Source organism: Engystomops pustulosus, chromosome 3 (genome assembly GCF_040894005.1).
Source record: "Engystomops pustulosus chromosome 3, aEngPut4.maternal, whole genome shotgun sequence".
NCBI lineage: Eukaryota > Metazoa > Chordata > Amphibia > Anura > Leptodactylidae > Engystomops > Engystomops pustulosus.
The window spans coordinates 116,548,285-116,563,901 of NC_092413.1; the positions used below are offsets into that span (position 1 = coordinate 116,548,285).

General features: G+C 44.9%; 1 protein-coding gene across 1 annotated transcript in view; it reads left to right on the top strand.

The window, feature by feature from the left end:
- The first annotated feature begins 983 nt into the window (after positions 1-983).
- Positions 984-15,617, top strand: part of MCHR2 (melanin concentrating hormone receptor 2) — a 245,449-nt gene continuing 230,815 nt past the window's right edge. The window contains exon 1 of the mRNA XM_072141899.1: positions 984-1,065. The gene's annotated coding sequence lies outside the window, so the exon portion shown is untranslated. The remainder of the gene's footprint in view (positions 1,066-15,617) is intronic.

Here is a 15,617-nt window from a genome sequence, read left to right on the forward strand (position 1 = left end):
GTTATGTTTCCATTATTGTAGTCACAGATTTAAGTATCATTTCTGACATTATTATGCAATCTGATGTTAGGCCATATACTTTACAACTAACCCATACTCTTGGCTGCTCGGAAGAGCCTTTCTCTTTCCATCTGAGCAGAGGCAAGAAAACCCCATACATATAGAATATCACCTGTAAATATCTGTGAAGATAAGTAATTTTTATAGTTTATACGGTTGAAAAAGACACATCTCCATTAAGTTCAACCAAGAAAGGGAAGGGATTAGATGAGGAAGGGATTTACTAATGTACTAATGTATTTATATATGGTGTTCTTGTCTGCTTGCACATTTCTGTGCACATATGTGTCTTTACATTAGGTGCGTTTCTAGATGTGAGCACCTGTGCATATTTTCATCTTGGTTAATATCCCAATATAATAATGGCCTTGAATATCTGTACCAAAGTTTGTGTATGAGGTGTTTTTTGTGTATATATATGATCCTGTGCACATATGCATCTTGGTATGTATTCACACCAGGTGTGCTTTTGTTTAGATTTGAGCACCTGAAACCTCATACATTTACATCAATGTTTTTACATAAGGTGTTTTCTGTCTATATGCACGTTTCTGTGCACATATGCATCTTGGTATGCATTCACATTAGGTATGTTTCTGTCTAGATGTGAACATCTGTGCATACTCTTATTTTGGCTAATATCCCACTAAGAGAATGGCCTTACATATCTGTATTAAATCGTCTATATGAGGTGTGTTTTGTCTGCATTCACGTTTCTGTGCACATATGTATCTTGGAATGTATTCACATTAGGTGCACTCTTGTCTAAAATGTGAGCACTTGTGCATACTCTTATCTTGGCTAATATCCCATAAAGCATTGCAAACCAATGTCGGTGGTACTCACTTTAGTTACGTCCAATGAAGTTTACTTCCTTTTTGTATATAACATGCATTATGTCACTATGGTTTTAGGCTATGACTAATGACCATGTAAGGTCCGAAACGCGTCAGATTATGTGACTTCTGAGTATCGGCTAAGACCAGGACTGCACTAACCAGGGAGGTGAGCTGAACCATAGCTTTTTTCTATTTAGTACCCCCAGGTCCTTCTCAACAAGGGACTCTCCTTGATTTACTCCCCCAAGGACATATTTTGCCTTTGGATTATTAGCCCTGTACTAGGGGCTAGCCCAGTACTATCAGTACTGTACACTTATCCACATTGAACCTCATTTGCCAAGTGGATGACCAAATACTCAGTTTGTCTAAGTCACCCTGCAGCCTATGAACATCCTTCATAGACTGTATTACACTACAAAGCTTGGTGTCATCTGCAAAAATAGACACAGTGCTATTAATTTCTACCTCTATATCATTAATAAATAAATGAAATAGTAGTGGGCCAAGCCACTACTACACCACAAATAACTGGTGACCATTCTGAGTAGGAATCATTGACCACAACTCTCTGGATAAAATCCTTCAGACAGTTTTTAATCCAATTGCAAATGATTCCTGCCAAACCAATAGACCTGATTTTACCCATCAGGCGTCTATGTGGGACAGTGTCAAATGCCTTTGCAAAGATCTAGAACACAATCTCCACAGCAGCTCCTCCATCCAGGCATCTTTCTCACCTCTTCATAGAAGCAGATCAGGTTAGTCTGACAACTTCTATTCTTAGTAAACCCATGCTGGCTGTCACTTATTATACCATGTGACGTCACATATTCCAGTATATAGTCTTTTACTAACCCTTCCAATATTTTCCCCACAATGGAAGTTAAGCTTTCAGGCCTGCAATTGCCTGGTGAAGTTCTAGACCCCTTTTTATATATTGGCACCAGATTTGCCTTGCACCAGTCACTTAGCACTACACCAGACATTAGGGAATCCCTGAAGATTTTAGACAGCGGTACTGCAATAAAAGAACTGAGTTCTTTAAAAACTCTGGGGTGTAACCCATCTGGTCCAAGAGCCTTGTACACATTGATTTTATTGAGCTTAGATTGGATTTTGTCTACATTCACCCAGTCTAGTATATTACAGGATGCATGACCTGCATTGGCACCACCCATGTCAGAAGTATCACTTCTTCACTTGGTCTCCAGTCACTGATGCCCCATTTTCATAATAATTCAACCTGCTCTGATCCATTTTTTTTTATATTGCTTCACTGCTTCACTTAAAAAAATTCTTAGAGTTCTTTAGCAACCTGTCTTTCATTTTGTATTTTGGCTGATTTGATTTCCTTTTTGTAGATTTTGGGAATTTTTTTTGGAAGTATTGAAAGCCTCAGGTGACCCATCAGATTTATATTTTTTGAATGCCCTCTTTTTATCATTAATTAACTGTAGCTGTAAGCCAAGCGGTATGTAATCTAGCCCGTCTATACTTATTACCTATTGGAATAAATTTAGAAGTATAATGACCCAGGATAGATTTGAATTTCTCCCATTTAACATTAGTATTATCATATGACACTATTTGATCCCAGTCTATATCCACTAGTGCAGCCCTGTATTTCTGGAAATTAGTCCTCTTAAAATTCAAAGTTTTCGATTTTCCCACCTGTTTTTGCTTTTTACAGTTTTAGAGGTAAATAATTATGTTATGATCGCTGTTCCCAAGGGTTTCTCGGACACTGGCATTTTGGACAATCTCCGCATTGTTAGAAATCACAAGGTCCAACAATGCATCACCTCTTGTGGGATCTTCTACAAGCTGCACCATAAAATTATCCTGCAGAAAGTTGATAAAATGTCTCCCCTTCACAGATGAAGAAGAGCCCTGACCCCAATTTATATTTGGAAAGTTAAAGTCTCCCATTACCACTACTGTCCCCTCTCCATCTTTTTATATAGGTGACCCTCTATTTACTCAGAGATGATAGGGGGTCTATAAATTACAACAAAAATAATTTTCTCAAAGCTCTCTTGCCTTTGAATTTCAACCCACAAAGTTTTAGCCTCCTCACACCCTTCTGAGACCACTGTCTCATTCACAATTGCTTTTAAATCTCTTCTGACATACATACACCACCTCCCCTCCTATTTACCCTGTCTTTCCAAAAGAGTGTAAAACCTTAAATATTGACACTAGGGTTGGGCGAATTTGTTGAAATCCAATTAAATATGCATAGGGAGCTTGGTTTGGTCCTCAAATAAAGCTGTGTTTTAGTATGACATGCACATGGCAGCTGTCACTCTTAGAATAGCTTCACTCTTCAATTCCATGTGCACTTACAAAGGCCAACTTCACCAAATAAGCGAAGCTGGAACACAGCCTGACAATGTAATGGCTGTGCCAGCTTGAAAGGACTGAGCTGAGGGCCAAGATCCCACAATAGCATCAAAGAGTGCACTCTTTTTACATTGACATAATTCTTTTACATAATTCCATAGATTACGACAGAACCTGTTCTGTTAAACGCGGATACATGTAGAAAACCCCCAAAAGATTGCAGAAGATGTCGGCCGTAATTCTGCTTTGACGTCACTGATCATTTTGCCCTTCATTTCATCCATCAGTGTCCACTTTCAATTGGTCAACTGCTCTTTGGGGTATACAGATCCCCCTAAATGCACACCCTGGGAGAGGGGCAGAAAATCACTACAGCAGCTGTGTGGATATGAAACAGATTTCTTCCTAGTGGCTTCACTAACAAAAAATAACTGCTATTTGGGGGTATACAGATCCCCCTAAACTCACACCCTAGGAGAGGGGCAGAAAGCACTATAGCAGCTGTATGGATATGAAACAGATTTCTTCCTAGTGGCTTCAGTAACAAAAAAGAACTGCTATTTGGGGTATACAGATCCCACTAAACACACACCCTGGGATTCGAACAGAAATCGCTACAGACAGCACATGCAGTGTGAAATGCAGAGATTGCAAATAGCTGACAGTTTTTATAGGGCTCTGTGACATCACATCATCATCAAGGGTGTTCCTTTCTCTTTCCCAGAGTTCTCTGCCCCATGTATCACGTTCTGCTTGCAGCCATTTAGCTAAAAAAGCGGGGGAAAAAAACTTTGTTCCCACTAATCAGCATAAATTTCGGATTCGTGACAAATTGAATTTTCTGTGAAATTTGTATAGAATTCCACTTTGTTCGAATCGATTCGCCCATCTCTAATTAACACCCCAATCATGCGATACATCGAGCCATGTCTCCACTACACCAATCACATCTAACTGTTCAATACCAGAGCCTCAAGCTCACCCATTTTGCCTCTGATACTTCTGGCATTTGTGAACATACATTTTAATTTTCCACAGTTATTTATATGATTTAAAGTAATTTTACTGGCACATATATCCGCACTATTGTTTTGTAACTTGTGTGTCTCCTTATCCACTGCCTTAGTACCCCATACACCGGCCTCTTCACCAACATAACCTCTCCTCTCTCTGACCTGTCTACCCCTTATGTGCCTTCCGTTTCCTCCTCCCCCGATTCTAGTTTAAATACTCTGCCACCCCTGCTAGGATCTTCTCCCCCAGCACAGAAGCCCCCCTTCCATTTAGGTGCAAGTTATCTGCAGAAAACAGCTTGTACCCCAATGAAAAGTCAGCCCAGTGCTCTAGGAAACCAAATCCCTCTGCTCTACACCAGGATCTGAGCCATGCATTTAACTCCCTGAGCTCCCACTGTCTGCTCTGTGCATTTAACTCTATGCAGTTTTAATGTATAGAGAGAATTTGTCCACATAATACATGGAATAAATAGATGTATCATTTTAGAAGTAAATAATAAAAGTGATGTTTTAAATTGACTAATGGGCCTCAGTGAGGTCAACTAGACCTTTTTTGTAAATAAGCTGTGTAGCGCATGGCACAGGTAGAATTCTGGAGAATACTACCTTGGAGGTCTTCCCTTAAGCTTTGAACCTAATTCTTTAAAACTTTCTTCAGGCTCCTCCACCTACTATCTATTCTGTCATTGGTACCAACATGGACCATGACAGCTGGGTCATCCCCACAACCTTCCAGTAATTTTTCCACCCTTTCCACAACTTGCCGAACCCTGGCACCAGGGAGACAGAAAACCATTTGGTTGAGGCGGTCTTGGTGACAAATTATTCTATACGTCTTTCTGATTATAGAGTCCCCTACAAGCACTAGCTGCCTTGGCTTACCTGCACTCCCATCCACCCTACTACTAGCTGGTCTGCTCTGTTAGGGAGAGCAGGATCCGCTAAGGCTGCCATTTCTGACACTGACATCCTTACATCATTGCACAATTTTGCAATTTTGCTTGGCTGTTCAGAGTCGGAATTGGCTTTCCTTTTCTTGGACCCCTTTCTACCCAGCTTGCCCTGCTGGCTTACCTCTCCACCCTCCACTTCTACCCCACTTATTGCTTGCTCAGTGAGTAGCATACTGCTCTCAAGATTGTCGATTGCTTGCAGCCGTGCAATATCTTCCTCCAGATCTCTAACACGAGCTTCCAGGGGAAAAATATGGGCACATCTGTCGGAGCAGTGTTGCAGCAGTGTATACAGTGTGCACTGGAGCATTCCACCAATCTTGTTAGCCATATCCTAGTTACAAAACTGTGAGGAGTGTATAAATAAAGAGATATAAAATGATGTTTACTTACAATTCTGTGGACTCCTCTTTTTCAAACTATGTTTGTTTTAACTCCACTTATGTTCAAAAGCCACTTAGAAACACAAGCCAAAATGAGCAAGCTCGAACCACAAATTATTAGCAAAATGACATTTTGGTAAAAATTAATTTAATTAAAGACATAATTGTGCTTCTATGAGACAACAGTAACAGGACAATCCAATCTGATCTGACCAAGGTATGACAAGACATGGATACTGTAGTGAGCTAAATGTTTACCCTGGAACAGGAAAACCTTGCTTTGATTTCTTTTGATCTTTTTGGTCTTGTATGTTGGACTCCTGCCTTGCTATATTGCATTTAACTGAAAACCAAATACTACTGCAATAGCATTGGGGGATGTATCATTGCAGTTACAGAATTTTCTTCAAAATGTTGCTTGTGCCTTTTTTGCACCTGTTTTGCACCAACTCCATGTTTCACTTAAGACAACTTATTTCAGATTAAAGTTAATCCAGATGAGCTATATAGATTCATGGAAAAATTTCAAATTTTGGGAAAAACATAGGAATTAGTTGCAACAAATTTAAGACTTTTTTTTTCGACTTTTTAACTAAAAAGTGACACATATCCACACTAGACATGGACTCTTCATGTGCCACATTTTGCAAGCTGTCTAAGCCACTATGATAAATCTGATGTGTAAAAGACATCTAAAGAGCTCCAATAACACAAAGAGATTTTGCCTAATGATAAATCTGCCCCATTGACTGTTTCACAATTTTCTGGAAAATAGTGAATCCCTTGTATCACATATACAATCAGGCAGGGCCTTATACACTCACCGGCCACTTTATTAGGTACACCTGTCCAACTGCTCGTTAACACTTAATTTCTAATCAGCCAATCACATGGCGGCAACTCAGTGCATTTAGGCATGTAGACATGGTCAAGATAATCTCCTGCAGGGAAGAAAGGTGATTTGAGTGCCTTTGAACGTGGCATGGTTGTTGGTGTCAGAAGGGCTGGTCTGAGTATTTCAGAAACTGCTGATCTACTGGGATTTTCACGCACAACCATCTCTAGGGTTTACAGAGAATGGTCCGAAAAGGAAAAAACATCCAGTGAGCGGCAGTTCTGTGGGCGGAAATGCCTTGTTGATGCCAAAGGTCAGAGGAGAATGGGCAGATTGGTTCGAGCTGATAGAAAGGCAACAGTGACTCAAATTGCCACCCGTTACAACCAAGGTAGTCAGAAGAGCATCTCTGAATGCACAGTACGTCGAACTTTGAGGCAGATGGGCTACAGCAGCAGAAGACCACACCGAGTGCCACTTCTTTCAGCTAAGAACAGGAAACTGAGGCTACAATTTGCACAAGCTCATCAAAATTGGACAGTAGAGGATTGTGGAAAAACATCTGATGGCTACTTTCAGCAGGATAATGCGTCATGTCATAAAGCTGGAATCATCTCAGAATGGTTTCTTTAACATGACAATGAGTTCACTGTACTCAAATGGCCTCCACAGTCACCAGTCAATGTCAATATGGACCAAAATCTGTGAGGAATGCTTCCAGCACCTTGTTGAATCTATGCCACGAAGAATTGAGGCAGTTCTGAAGGCAAAAGGGGGTCCAACCCGTTACTAGCATGGTGTACCTAATAAAGTGGCCGGTGAGTGTAAGTTCACAATGTGTAGTGCTATTTTTAGAGAATGGCAATGAGAGCCTTGTTTGATTTATTAGCAGATGAGGCAAAACCCCACCATTTGTTGTTATTATGGCCATTCTCTAAAAATCACAGATCACTTATACGAACTACAGCTACATATTGCTGTAACACCTGAGAAAATTAGCTTTTCAAACATGGCTAACAAATATAAAGTTATAAAATTTTCTTTTTAATTACTTTCTTAATTTCATGTTCTGTCCCAAAACTTCTTATCATTTTACTGCCAACTTATTTCCTCCCATGTTTTCTTTCTCCTCCCAGAAATATGCCTTTGTCACCTTGTGTACTTGTAAATGTATTATTGCTATGCATTCTAACGGTTTATCTAAGGTTTGGCAAGACTACTGAAAATCTTTTGTTTGAATTGGTAATTAACTTTGGTTTATCGAGATTAGCAGGTGCTACATTAAAATTAACTACTGAAGCATAGCCTAGTTTTTGAGATCTGACATTAACACAAATCTATCATTACATCTAGCAAATCTCCACCTGAACACATTAGGAAGTATGCCAACACAAAACACTGTGAAAAAAAGATTCTGCTTCGCCGTCTCTAGAGAGAAAACTTTTTCAACTTTACTTCTTTATCACATGTAATGATCCCTACATCTGTACACTGTCACCTATTTGATGTAATGCATGACATATCTCTCCATTAACCTTCTAGGTAAGAAAATCAAATGTGACAAATGCTCCATTGATATTGTCAAAGATATTGATTAATAGAAATGAACACTTGTACTGATGAAATCTATGATGCCCTTGCCTCGTCTAATGTTGATCTATTGTGTACCATTCAACAGAGTGCACGGGTCACTATTTAATAGCATGATTTAATGTTTTTGTTAACCATTAATTTCCTGAGTAACAAACAAAACAGTTTTTTACGTCCTACCATATTGTGTTTCTATTCAATATCAACAACAATAACTCAGGTCTTCAGTCACCAACATGTGATAGTTATTCTTTATTGGCAATCAACATTCGTTTCATTTGACGTTTTGGTCAGAAACTGAAATATGCATACAATAAATAACAAATCAGTATTGTGGGCATTATAGGGGAGAAATATAACAGCATACATCTGCAGTAACATAACATTAGCATGATAGCATGTTTCCTCGGTACAATGGTAATATATGACAATGTGCTATATATGACAGAGCTGAAATAGACTTAAATGGGTATTCTCATCTGGGCATTCACATTCAGTTTCATTAATCTGCCATATGTAAACATTTCTTCAATTAGATGTTATAAAAAAAATGTTCCTTTGTAAAGATAATTTCTCATAAATGTAGCCATGTTGTCCCTTAGAAACGAGATAGCTTCCTTGGATACGGCCATCTCTGATGGATTGAGTGCACAAAGAAACAAAAGGTTATTGTATATAAAATGTTCGGGAGTTTCTACATGTCGCACAGCCGTCCAGTGGTAATAATTGCTGAATCCTGGTGGTCCTGTAGGACTCTATAGCACATGTCTGGCCACCGCTGCCAGAGTGTGAGGTGGTTGTAACCGGGGGAAGCTATCTGGTTTCTAAGGGACAACATGGCTGTTAGGATCAGTGGATCCTCTGGACCACCGCGGGAGATGTAACTAGCCAACACCCGGAACCGGAGCCTAGCGGCACCTGGTTTTCACCAGAGCCCACCGCAAAGCGGGTTGGACTTGCTGCGGCAGGATACCACTAGGTCATTCCCAGGTGTGACTAGCCCACGGTGGCAGCCGAGGTCGAGGTACCTTAGCGGATGACGAACTCGTAGTCGGGTCCAGGCAGAGGGTCAGGGCAGGCGGCAGAGATGCAACGTCAGGTTCAAGTCCTAGTCCGGACGGGAGCGGGAGCCAGGAGAGGTAAGTGCACCGGAACGGGACCAGGGCAGCGGAGAGAGACACGGGTGCACCCGCGATCCGCGATATGGATCGCGGGGGTGCCCGCAATGGAGGCACGGGTGCACCCGCGATCCGTGGTATGTACCCCCCCCCTTCGGCCTCCCCCTCTTCTTCTTGGTCCCAAGAAACCTCTGGAGGAGAGTCCGATCAAAAATATTCTCTTCAGGCTCCCAGGATCTCTCCTCAGGCCCGAACCCCTTCCAATCTACAAGGAAGAACCGCTTACCCCTTACGAACTTCATGTCCAGAACCTCCTTGACTTCATATACATCTGGAGAATCAGCCTCAGGAGCCGGAAGAGGGGATTGCTGGGTGAAGCGGTTCAAGACGACTGGCTTCAGGAGGGATACATGAAAGGAGTTCGGGATGCGCATAGATGGAGGAAGGCGGAGCTTGTATGCCACTTGATTAATGCGCTTGATTACCTCAAAGGGGCCAAGGAACCGGGGCCCAAGTTTATAGCTGGGTATCTTAAGCCGGACATATCTGGAGGATAGCCATACTTTGTCACCAGGAGAGAAGACAGGAGGAGCTCGACGTCTTTTATCAGCCTGGGTCTTGGTACGGTCTGAAGCTCGTAGAAGGGACTGGCGGGTCTGGTCCCAAACAGCCTTGAGATCCTGCACCAGATCCTCCACCGCAGGGACAACAGAGGGAGTAGACAGCGGGAGAGGTGGGCGAGGAATACGTCCATAGACCACGAAGAATGGAGCCGAACCAGTAGATCCCGAGTCCAGTGAATTGTAAGAGAACTCAGCCCAAGGTAGAAGGTCAGTCCAATTGTCTTGACGGGCTGAGACGAAGTGGCGCAAGTAGCAGCCCAAAGTCTGGTTCACCCTCTCTACTTGACCATTCGACTGAGGGTGGTAAGCAGAAGAAAAGTCAAGGATGACCTACAGTTGGTTACATAAAGAACGCCAGAATTTAGAGACAAACTGGACTCCTCGATCGGACACAATGTGAAGCGGAAGGCCATGCAGACGGAAGATATGTTTGAAGAACAAACTGGCAAGCTGTGGTGAAGACGGAAGACCTGGAAGGGGAACAAAATGGGACATTTTGGAAAACCGGTCCGTCACCACCCAGATGACAGTATTGCCCGAGGAGACAGGCAGATCAGTAACAAAGTCCATTGCCACGTGAGACCACGGGCGACTGGGTATCGGCAATGGGAGTAACAGTCCAGCCGGTTTGAGACGAGAGGCTTTATTGCGGGCACAGGAGGAGCAGGATCCCACAAACTCCCGAACATCTTTGACCAGGTCTGGCCACCTGTAATAGCGGGAGATGAGGGCCAAGGAGCGTTGCACCCCAGGGTGCCCAGCCAGACGAGAAGAATGTCCCCAAGACAGAATCCTCTTCCTGAGAGCAGGTCTAACATACGTCTTGCCAGGAGGCAGCTGCCGAAGGTCCACCGGAGCTGCAACAACAAGCTGATCAGGAGAAATTATGTGCCGAGGAACTGGTTCATCTCCAACAACATCTGACGAACGGGACAGAGCATCAGCCTTCACATTCTTGTCTGCCGGACGAAAATGAATCAGCAAGTCAAAGCGGGAGAAGAACAAAGACCACCGGGCTTGCCTGGGATTCAGGCGCTGGGCTGTCTGGAGGTACAGAAGATTCTTGTGGTCAGTGTACACACAAACAGGATGGAGAGCTCCCTCCAGAAGATACCGCCATTCTTCAAGAGCAAGTTTGATGGCTAATAGTTCTCTGTCTCCAATGGAATAATTTCTCTCAGCTGGGGAAAAAGTCTTGGAAAAGAAACCGCAAGTCAAAGTTCGGCCCTTGGGCCCTTTCTGAGTGAGCACCGCTCCAGCTCCTATGGAGGAAGCGTCCACCTCCAGAAGAAAGGGTTTGTCCGTATCTGGCCTAGAGAGTACGGGAGCCGAGGAGAAAGCAGACTTTAACTTGGAGAAGGCCGTTTCAGCAGCTGGAGACCAGGCACGTGGATTGGCACCCTTCTTGGTGAGCGCCACGATGGGGGACACCAGAGTGGAGAAATGGGGAATAAACTGACGGTAATAGTTCGCAAACTCCATGAACCTCTGTATGGCTCGGAGACCCTCTGGACGTGGCCACTGAAGAACTGCAGACAGCTTCGCAGGGTCCATCTGGAGGTCTCTGTCGGAAATTATGTAACCGAGGAAGGGAAGGCAGTGCTGGTGAAACAGGCATTTTTCTAACTTGGCATAGAGGTGATTGGCACGAAGTCGACCTAGAACTTGTCGTACGTGTGCCTGGTGGGACTCAAGGTCTGGAGAGTACACCAAGATGTCATCGAGGTAGACCACGACACAAGTATAAAGAAGGTCCCGAAAAATGTCGTTCACAAACTCCTGAAAAACAGCAGGGGCATTACACAGTCCAAAGGGCATCACTAGATACTCAAAGTGCCCGTCACGGGTGTTAAACGCCGTCTTCCACTCATCACCTTTGCGGATCCGGATGAGATTGTAAGCACCACGGAGGTCCAGCTTGGAGAACACCTTGGAACCACGTAGGCGATCAAAGAGTTCTGTAATCAACGGTAGGGGGTAACAGTTTTTTACCATGATCTTATTCAGCCCACGATAGTCTATACAGGGACGTAGGGAGCCGTCCTTCTTGGTAACGAAGAAGAAACCTGCGCCAGCCGGAGAGGAGGACTTGCGTATAAAACCCCTCTGCAGATTCTCCTTGATGTAGTCGGACATGGCTAGAGACTCAGGTACAGAAAGAGGATAGACACGACCTCTGGGAGGAGTGGCGCCAGGAAGAAGATCCACAGGGCAATCATAGGGACGATGTGGTGGTAGAATCTCCGCCTGCTTCTTGGAGAAAACATCCGAAAAGTCCCGATAACAAGCTGGCAGACCCTCCAGAGACTTGGGAGCCAGAGTCGAAGTCCTCACAGGTAGCGGACGGGGAATCTGCATACAACGTGAAGCACAGTTCGGTCCCCAACGGAGGATATGACCGGAGGACCAGTCCAGTACAGGGGCATGAAGCTGCAACCAGGAGAGACCCAGCAGTAGAGCAGATGTGCTCTGGGGCAGCACAAGAAAAGAAAGTCTCTCTTTATGTAGGGCACCAACTTGCAGAAGCAGGGGCTCCGTGCGAAACCAGATGGGTACGGAGAGAATCTGACCATTGACTGAGGCAATAGACAATGGCTTCTCGAGACGAACCACCGGGAAGTGATGCCGAGAGACCAAGGCTGCATCCACGAAGTTCGCTGTAGAGCCCGAGTCCAGGAAGGCAGTAACCTGGATCTGGGTACCGGTGCCAACGCTGAGGAGCACGGGAAGAGTCAGACGTGGAGAAGCTGTACTTACACCTAGGGACGCTTCTCCCAAGAAGCCTAGGTGCTGGCGTTTCCCGGACGTTGAGGACGGACAGGACAGGAACCGATGAAATGCTCTGGGCTGGCGCAGTACAGACAGAGGTTCTCCAGTCGGCGTCTTGAACGCTCTTGTAGAGTGAGCCGGGTTCGGTCAACCTGCATGGGTTCCTCAGCAGAAGATTCAGGCGGGCTCTGGAGCGGCCTTTGGAAGACTGGCGCCAGGCGAGGAATGCGTCTAACACGGCCTTGGGGATACTCGGAGCGTAGTTCCTCAGCTCGCTCCTTAAACCGAACATTAATTCGAGTGGCCAAGGTGATGAGGTCACTCAGAGTAGATGGAAGATCCCGAGCTGCCAGTGTGTCCTTGACCTGCGCAGAGAGCCCTTTCTTAAATGTAGCAATGAGGGCTGCATCGTTCCACGCAAGTTCAGAAGCCAGGGTGCGGAATTGAACTGCGTACTCTCCCACCGATGAGTTGCCCTGACGCAAGTTCAACAATGCAGACTCCGCAGAGGAGGCTCGTGCTGGTTCCTCGAAGACAGACCGGAACTCCGACAGAAACGCAGTGAGGCTAGACACAACCGGGTCATCTCTGTCCCAAAGCGGAGTAGCCCAGGCCAGGGCTTTCCCGGAAAGAAGGCTGAGGACAAATGCCACCTTGGACCGCTCTGTGGAAAATTGCGACGGCATGAGTTCTATGTGCAAGGAGCACTGGGTTATGAAGCCCCTGCACATCTTTGGATCTCCATCATACTTGCCGGGCAAAGAGAGGCGTAGCCTGGGTTCAGCAGCAGGAAGATATGCCGGGGTAGCAGGGGTCGCAGCGGCCGCTTCAGGAGACTGTTGCTGATGTTGGGTAGCAAGTAGTTGTTGGAGCATGGCGGTGACTTGCTCTAGCTGATTCCGCTGTGCTGCAATCTGCCGGGACTGGTGGATCACGATGGTGGCGAGATCAGGCTGACTGGGAGAAGGAGCCTCGGCGGGATCCATGGCCTGATCTTACAGTTAGGATCAGTGGATCCTCTGGACCACCGCGGGAGATGTAACTAGCCAACACCCGGAACCGGAGCCTAGCGGCACCTGGTTTTCACCAGAGCCCGCCGCAAAGCGGGTTGGACTTGCTGCGGCAGGATACCACTAGGTCGTTCCCAGGTGTGACTAGCCCACGGTGGCAGCCGAGGTCGAGGTACCTTAGCGGATGACGAACTCATAGTTGGGTCCAGGCACAGGGTCAGGGCAGGCGGCAGAGATGCAACGTCAGGTTCAAGTCCGGGGTCAGCAACCGGAGGTCCAGGCAGGTGGGAACGGGAACACAGGCACACAGCAACAGGGAGGAACACAGGTAACACGGCAACACAGGACTCAGGAACGGGAACACACAGGAATACACTGGAACGCAGGAATACAGGAATACGCAGGAATACAGGAATACGCAGGAACACAGCAATACTCGCTAGGAAGCTTTCTCTAAGGCTAAGAGGCACAAAGATCCGGCAGGGAATGATGGGAAACAAAGGGTTATATACAAAACAGGAAATGACCAATACTAATCACCTGTGCGCTGGCCCTTTAAATCTTGAGACAGTGCCGCGCGCGCGCCCTAGGGAGCGGGGCCGCGCGCGAGACCTAGTCCGGACGGGAGCGGGAGCCAGGAGAGGTGAGTGCACCGGAGCGGGACCAGGGCAGCGGAGGGAGGCACGGGTGCACCCGCGATCCGCGATATGGATCGCGGGGGTGCCCGCAACGGAGGCACGGGTGCACCCGCGATCCGTGGTATGGATAGCGGGGGCGCCCGTGACAATGGCTACATTTATGAGAAATTATCTTCACACAGGAACCTTTTTTTAATTAACATCCAATTGAAGAAATGTTTACATATAGCAAATGAATTTAATTAAATGTAAATGCCCTGATGGGAATACCCCTTTAAGACTGCAGTATAAGTCCAATGGGCTGTGTCTCAGAGTTATTGCTCTTAATACACTGCATGTAAGTACTCCTGTCACACAACAAAAGATTATAGCGCTGTAAAGAATAAACAACAAGGTGCATGCCTAACTCACCAGATTGCACATGGGTAGCTGGAAAAAAGATGATGGGTCTGTGGTAGCAGCAGTGTGAGTAAACATGGTGCAGTGACCACTCAGAAAGACAGTACTGTAATGCTAAAGCCAGGCTGACCTTAAATAGAGCAGAGGAAGCAAGCCAAAGCAAGGAGGAGGAAAAAACAGCATAAGGCCATCGCTTTTGGAATCCAAGATGGCCACACCAACCACGGGAGAGGAAGTGACATCACTTCAACCATGCTGCACTTCCAGTATGCTCCGATGCTATAGAGAAGCATCAAAGCCTGAAAGGAGAAGAGAGAAGGGCAACGTGGAACCTGTAAGTTAAGTAAAAAAGTAAAAAGACAGTAGCAAGACAGTAGCAAAGCACAGAAATTAATAGCAAGAGAATGGTCAAATAATGTAGCAGAGGTCAGATACACAATGTAGCAAAGCAGAAGCAAGGGAAATTGCCAAGTATCAAGAGACTAGTAGAACCAGCAAAGTGTAATTTAACTGGGCAGATATATAAAGAAGTTCCAGGAAGCTGCCTCCAGCAGTTGATTTTGCATACTTTCTTTCATTCTGGTGGTGAATGTCCTTTAATGTACACATTTATGAATAATCTGGCACTGCAGCCATTCTCATGTACTATTCCATCTACTACTTTTGCTTAGGCTTCCCTCTCAGTAAGCAATACCTAACATTTCTTTCCTTATTGTTTCTCATCAAATATTGTGTTGGCTCTATTTTTTTTACTATAAATTATTATTATTATATATATTTATCGTTGTGGCATTTTTTCAGCAGCATAGGGTCTATTTCTTACATATCCTATATGGTTTACTTTTTAGTATGTAAAAAAACTTGCTAAAAAGTCCCTATATCTTATGACTGAAACACAGATCTGTCTCTCTATGTACAGTGAGTAGATCAGCTGCTGCTTTCCATCATATTTCACTGGGAAAAGAAATGCTGCTGCCCCCTTTCACACCTTAGTTAGGTGTTTCCATTACGGTCTCCACTTACAAAAGTAAAATGAAA